Below are 8,162 nucleotides of genomic sequence, written 5' to 3' on the forward strand. Positions count from 1 at the left end.
CGTACCGATTGACAAAGGGAATTGTATACGGGGTTTGATCGAATCCTCGACATCGTGGTTCATCCGATGACATCATTGTGGAGCATGTGGGAGCCAACATGGGTATCCAGATCCCGCTGTTGGTTATTGACCGGAGAGTCTCGGTCATGTCTCCATGTCTCCCGAACCCGTAGGGTCTACACACTTAAGGTTCGGTGACGCTAGGGTTATCAGGAAGACAAGTATGTGATCACCGAATGTTGTTCGGAGTCTCGGATGAGATCCCGGACGTCACGAGGAGTTCCGGAATGGTCCGGAGGTAAAGTTTTATATATGGTAAGTTGTTAAACGGACACCGGAAAGTTTCGGGGTCATGCCGGTATTGTACCGGGACCACCGGAGAGGTTCCGGGGGTCCACCGGGAGGGACCACCCCTCTCGGGGGGCCACTTGGGCTGCGTAGGGATAGCAGCCAGCCCCTAGTGGGCTTGGCGCCCCCCCCCCCTTGGGCCCATGCGCCTAGGGTTGGGGGGGAAACCCTAAAGGGGGCGCACCCCCCTTGCTTGGGGGGCAAGCCCCCCACCCTTTGGCCGCCGCCCCCCCCTCTAGGGTTTCCCCTAGAGGGCCGGCCCCCTTGCCCCTTCCCCTATATATAGAGGGGTGAGGGGAGGGCTGCAACACACCATAACTCAAGGTGCGGCCCCTCCCCTCCCCAACACCTCTCCTCCTCCGTACGTGCTTGGCGAAGCCCTGTCGGAGTACTGCTGCACCAACTACACCACGCCGTCGTGCTGCCGTTGGAGCTGCCTTCCTCAACCTCTCCTTCCTCCTTGCTGGATCAAGACGGAGGAGACGTCGTCCGTCCCGTACGTGTGTTGAACGCGGAGGTGCTGTCCGTTCAGCACTTGGTCATCGGTGATCCGAATCACGTCGAGTACGACTCCATCATCACCATCCCCTTGAACGCTTTCGCACTCGATCTACAAGTGGTATGTAGATGCAAACTCTTCCCCTTGACTCGTTGCTTAGATGAACTCATAGATGGATCTTGGTGAAACCGTAGGAAAAATTTTAATTTTCTGCAACGTTCCCCAACAGTGGTATTAGAGCCAGGTTTATGCGTAGTTCTCTTTGCACGAGTAGAACACAATTTTGTTGTGGGCGTGGATCTTGTCAACTTACTTGCCACTACTAATCTTTTCTTGCTTCAACGGCATTGTGGGATGAAGCGGCCCGGACTAACCTTACACGTACGCTTACGTGAGACCGGTTCCACCGATTGACATGCACTAGTTGCATAAGGTGGCTGGCGGGTGTCTGTCTCTCCCACTTTAGTTGGAGCGGATTCGATGAAAAGGGTCCTTATGAAGGGTAAATAGAAGTTGAAAAAATCACGTTGTGGTTATTCGTAGGTAAGAAAACGTTCTTGCTAGAACCCAATTGCAGCCACGTAAAAGATGCAACAACAATTAGAGGACGTCTAACTTGTTTTTGCAGCGATTGATCATGTGATGTGATATGGCCAGAAGTTGTGATGAATGATGAATTGTGATGTATGAGATCATGTTCTTTGTAATAGGATTCACGACTTGCATGTCGATGAGTATGACAACCGGCAGGAGCCATAGGAGTTGTCTTTATTTTTTGTATGACCTGCATGTCATTGAAGAACGCCATGTAAACTACTTTACTTTATTGCTAAACACGTTAGTCATAGAAGTATAAGTAGTCGTTGGCGTGACAACTTCATGAAGACACGATGATGGAGATCATGATGATGGAGATCATGGTGTCATGCCGGTGACAAGATGATCATAGAGCCCCGAAGATGAAGATCAAAGGAGCTATATGATATTGGCCATATCATGTCACTACTTTATATAATTGAATGTGATGTTTATTATGTTTTATGCATCTTGTTTACTTAGGACGACGGTAGTAAATAAGATGATCCCTTACAACAATTTCAAGAAGTGTTCTCCCCTAACTGTGCACCGTTGCTAAAGTTCGTCGCTTCTAAGCACCACGTGATGATCGGGTGTGATGGATTCTTACGTTCACATACAACGGGTGTAAGACAGTTTTACACAGCAAAACACTTAGGGTTAACTTGACGAGCCTAGCATGTACAGACATGGCCTCGGAACACGGAGACCGAAAGGTCGAACACGAGTCGTATGGAAGATACGATCAACATGAGAATGTTCACCGATGATGACTAGTCCGTCTCACGTGATGATCGGACACGGGCTAGTCGACTCGGATCGTGTAAACACTTAGATGACTAGAGGGATGTCTAATCTGAGTGGGAGTTCATAATTTGATTAGAACTTAATTATCATGAACTTAGTCTAAAACCTTTGCAAATATGTCTTGTAGATCAAATGGCCAACGCTCATGTCAACATGAACTTCAACGCGTTCCTAGAGAAAACCAAGCTGAAAGATGATGGCAGCAACTATACGGACTGGGTCCGGAACCTGAGGATCATCCTCATAGCTGCCAGGAAACAATATGTCCTAGAAGGACCGCTAGGTGACGCTCCCGTCCCAGAGAACCAAGACATTATGAATGCTTGGCAGTCTCATGCTGATGATTACTCCCTCGTTCAGTGCGGCATGCTTTACAACTTAGAACCGGGGCTCCAAAAGCGTTTTGAGCATCACGGAGCATATGAGATGTTCGAGGAGCTGAAACTAGTTTTCCAAGCTCACGCCCGGGTCGAGAGATATGACATCTCCGACAAGTTCTATAGTTGTAAGATGGAGGAAAATAGTTCTGTCAGTGAGCACATACTCAAGATGTCTGGGTTGCATAACCGTATGACCCAGCTGAATATTAACCTCCCTGATGAGGCAGTCATTGACAGAATCCTTCAGTCGCTCCCACCAAGCTACAAGAGCTTTGTGATGAACTACAATATGCAGGGGATGGTAAAGACCATTCCTGAAGTATTTTCTATGCTGAGGTCAGCAGAGGTTGAAATCAAGAAAGAACATCAAGTGTTGATGGTCAATAAGACCACTATTCAAGAAGGGCAAGGGTAAGAAGAACTTCAAGAAGGACGGCAAAGAGGTTGCCACGCCCGGTAAGCCAGTTGCCGGGAAGAAGTCAAAGAATGGACCCAAGCCTGAGACTGAGTGCTTTTATTGCAAGGGGAAGGGTCACTGGAAGCGGAACTTCCCCAAATACTTAGCGGATAAGAAGGCCGGCAACACAAAAGGTATATTCGATATACATGTAATTGATGTGTACCTTACCAGTACTCGTAGTAACTCCTGGGTATTTGATACCGGTGCCGTTGCTCATATTTGTAACTCACAACAGGAGCTGCGGAATAAGCGGAGACTGGCGAAGGACGAGGTGACGATGCGCGTCGGGAATGGTTCCAGAGTCGATGTGATCGCCGTCGGCACGCTACCTCTACATTTACCTACAGGATTAGTTTTGAACCTTAATAATTGTTATTTGGTGCCAAGTTTGAGCATGAACATTGTATCTGGATCTCGTTTAATACGAGATGGCTACTCATTTAAGTCTGAGAATAATGGTTGTTCGATTTATATGAGAGATATGTTTTATGGTCATGCTCCGATGGTCAATGGTTTATTCTTAATGAATCTCGAACGTAGTGTTACACATATTCATAGCGTGAATACCAAAAGATGTAAAGTTGATAACGATAGTCCCACATACTTGTGGCACTGCCGCCTTGGTCACATTGGTGTCAAGCGCATGAAGAAGCTCCATGCTGATGGACTTTTAGAGTCTCTTGATTATGAATCATTTGACACATGCGAACCATGCCTCATGGGCAAGATGACCAAGACTCCGTTCTCCGGAACAATGGAGCGAGCAACCAACTTGTTGGAAATCATACATACCGATGTGTGCGGTCCAATGAGCGTTGAGGCTCATGGAGGATATCGTTATGTTCTCACTCTCACTGATGACTTAAGTAGATATGGGTATGTCTACTTAATGAAACACAAGTCTGAGACCTTTGAAAAGTTCAAGGAATTTCAGAATGAGGTATTGAATCAACATGACCGAAAGATAAAATTCCTACGATCAGATCGTGGAGGAGAATACTTAAGTCACGAATTTGGTACACACTTAAGGAAATGTGGAATCGTTTCACAACTCACGCCGCCTGGAACACCTCAGCGTAACGGTGTGTCCGAACGTCGTAATCGCACTCTATTGGATATGGTGCGGTCTATGATGTCTCTTACCGATTTACCGCTATCATTTTGGGGATACGCTCTAGAGACAACTACATTCACTTTAAATAGGGCACCGTCTAAATCCGTTGAGACGACACCGTATGAATTATGGTTTGGGAAGAAACCTAAGCTGTCGTTTCTGAAAGTTTGGGGATGCGATGCTTATGTCAAGAAACTTCAACCTGAGAAGCTCGAACCCAAGTCGGAAAAATGCGTCTTCATAGGATACCCTAAGGAAACCATTGGGTATACCTTCTACTTAAGATCCGAGGGCAAGATCTTTGTCGCTAAGAACGGATCCTTTCTGGAAAAAGAGTTTCTCTCGAAAGAAGTAAGTGGGAGGAAAGTAGAACTCGATGAAGTACTACCTCTTGAACCGGAAAGTAGTGCAGCCCAGGAAAATGTTCCTGTGATGCCTACACTAACTGAAGAGGAAAATAATGATGATGATCGAGGTACTTCGGATTAAGTTGCTACTGAACTTCGTAGGTCCACAAGGACACGTTCCGCACCAGAGTGGTACGGCAACCCTGTCCTGGAAATCATGTTGTTAGACAACGGTGAACCTTCGAACTATGAAGAAGCGATGGCGGGCCCAGATTCCAACAAATGGCTAGAAGCCATGAAATCCGAGATAGAATCCATGTATGAAAACAAAGTATGGACTTTGACTGACTTGCCTGATGATCGGCGAGCAATAGAAAACAAATGGATCTTTAAGAAGAAGACGGACGCGGATGGTAATGTCACCATCTATAAAGCTCGACTTGTCGCTAAGGGTTATCGGCAAGTTCAAGGGATTGACTACGATGAGACTTTCTCTCCCGTAGCGAAGCTTAAGTCCGTCCGAATCATGTTAGCAATTGCCGCATACTATGATTATGAGATATGGCAGATGGACGTCAAAACGACATTCCTTAACGGGCATCTTAAGGAAGAACTGTATATGATGCAGCCGGAAGGTTTTGTCGATCCTAAGAACGCTAACAAAGTATGCAAGCTCCAGCGATCCATTTATGGGCTGGTGCAAGCATCTCGGAGTTGGAATATTCGCTTTGATGAGATGATCAAAGCGTTTGGGTTTATGCAGACTTATGGAGAAGCCTGCGTTTACAAGAAAGTGAGTGGGAGCTCTGTAGCATTTCTCATATTATATGTAGATGCATACTTTTGATGGGAAATGATATAGAATTCTTGGACAACATTAAGGCCTACTTGAATAAGTGTTTTTCAATGAAGGACCTTGGAGAAGCTGCTTATATATTAGGCATCAAGATCTATAGAAATAGATCGAGACGCCTCATAGGTCTTTCACAAAGCACATACCTTGATAAGATTTTGAAGAAGTTCAAAATGGATCAATCCAAGAAAGGGTTCTTGCCTGTATTGCAAGGTGTGAGATTGAGCTCGGCTCAATGCCCGACCACGGCAAAAGATATAGAAGAGATGAGTGTCATCCCCTATGCTTCAGCCATAGGATCTATTATGTATGCCATGCTGTGTACCAGACCTGATGTAAACCTTGCCGTAAGTTTGGTAGGAAGGTACCAAAGTAATCCCGGCAAGGAACACTGTACAGCGGTCAAGAATATCTTGAAGTACCTGAAAAGGACAAAGGACATGTTTCTCGTTTATGGAGGTGACGAAGAGCTCGTCATAAAGGGTTACGCCGACGCTAGCTTCGACACAGATCTGGATGACTCTAAGTCACAAACCGGATACGTGTATATGTTGAATGGTGGAGCAGTAAGCTGGTGCAGCTGCAAGCAGAGCGTCGTGGCGGGATCTACATGTGAAGCGGAGTACATGGCAGCCTCGGAGGCAGCGCATGAAGCTATTTGGGTGAAGGAGTTCATCACCGACCTAGGATTCATACCCAATGCGTCGGGGCCGATCAAACTTTTTTGTGACAATACTGGAGCTATTGCCCTTGCGAAGGAGCCCAGATTTCACAGGAAGACCAGGCACATCAAGCGTCGTTTCAATTCCATCCGTGAAAATGTTCAAGATGGAGACATAGAAATTTGCAAAGTACATACGGATCTGAATGTCGCAGATCCGTTGACTAAACCTCTCTCGCGAGCGAAACATGATCAACACCAGAATTCTATGGGTGTTCGATTCATCACAATGTAACTAGATTATTGACTCTAGTGCAAGTGGGAGACTGTTGGAAATATGCCCTAGAGGCAATAATAAAAGTGTTATTATTATATTTCTCTGTTCATGATAATAGTCTTTTATTCATGCTATAACTGTATTGTCCGGAAACCGTAATACACGTGTGAATACATAGACCACAATATGTCCCTAGTGAGCCTCTAGTTGACTAGCTCGTTGTGATCAACAGATAGTCATGGTTTCCTGGCTATGGACATTGGATGTCGTTGATAACGGGATCACATCATTAGGAGAATGATGTGATGGACAAGACCCAATCCTAAGCATAGCACAATGGTCGGTTAGTTCATTTGCTAGAGCTTTTCCAATGTCAAGTATCTCTTCCTTCGACCATGAGATCGTGTAACTCCCGGATGCCGTAGGAGTGCTTTGGGTGTACCAAACGTCACAACGTAACTGGGTGACTATAAAGGTGCATTACAGGTATCTCCGAAAGTGTCTGTTGGGTTGACACGGATCGAGATTGGCATTTGTCACTCCGTGTTACGGAGAGGTATCACTGGGCCCACTCGGTAGTGCATCATCATAATGAGCTCAAGGTGACCAAGGTGTTGGCCACGGGATCATGCATTACGGTACGAGTAAAGTGACTTGCCGATAACGAGACTGAACAAGGTATTGGGATACCGACGATCGGGTCTCGGGCAAGTAACGTACCGATTGACAAAGGGAATTGTATACGGGGTTTGATCGAATCCTCGACATCATGGTTCATCCAATGACATCATCGAGGAGCATGTGGGAGCCAACATGGGTATCCAGATCCCGCTGTTGGTTATTGACCGGAGAGTCTCGGTCATGTCTGCATGTCTCCCGAACCCGTAGGGTCTACACACTTAAGGTTCGGTGACGCTAGGGTTATCAGGAAGACAAGTATGTGATCACCGAATGTTGTTCAGAGTCCCGGATGAGATCCCGGACGTCACGAGGAGTTCCGGAATGGTCCGGAGGTAAAGTTTTATATATGGGAAGTTGTTAAACGGACACCGGAAAGTTTCGGGGTCATACCGGTATTGTACCGGGACCACCGGAGAGGATCCGGGGGTCCACCGGGAGGGACCACCCCTCTCGGGGGGCCACTTGGGCTGCGTAGGGATAGCAGCCAGCCCCTAGTGGGCTTGGCGTGCCCCCCCTTGGGCCCATGCGCCTAGGGTTGGGGGGGAAACCCTAAAGGGGGCGCACCCCCCTTGCTTGGGGGGGCAAGCCCCCCACCCTTTGGCCGCCGCCCCCCCCTCTAGGATTTCCCCTAGAGGGCCGGCCCCCTTGCCCCTTCCCCTATATATAGAGGGGTGAGGGGAGGGCTGCAACACACCATAACTCAAGGTGCGGCCCCTCCCCTCCCCAACACCTCTCCTCCTCCGTACGTGCTTGGCGAAGCCCTGTCGGAGTACTGCTGCACCAACTACACCACGCCGTCGTGCTGCCATTGGAGCTGCCTTCCTCAACCTCTCCTTCCTCCTTGCTGGATCAAGACGGAGGAGACGTCGTCCGTCCCGTACGTGTGTTGAACGCGGAGGTGCTGTCCGTTCAGCACTTGGTCATCGGTGATCCGAATCACGTCGAGTACGACTCCATCATCACCATCCCCTTGAACGCTTCCGCACTCGATCTACAAGTGGTATGTAGATGCAAACTCTTCCCCTTGACTCGTTGCTTAGATGAACTCATAGATGGATCTTGGTGAAACCGTAGGAAAAATTTTAATTTTCTGCAACGTTCCCCAACATTCATGCCATGTTTACAACAATTTTATATGGTTTTGGTGCACTTTTATATG

The sequence above is a fragment of the Triticum dicoccoides genome, chromosome 3B (genome assembly GCF_002162155.2).
Source record: "Triticum dicoccoides isolate Atlit2015 ecotype Zavitan chromosome 3B, WEW_v2.0, whole genome shotgun sequence".
NCBI lineage: Eukaryota > Viridiplantae > Streptophyta > Magnoliopsida > Poales > Poaceae > Triticum > Triticum dicoccoides.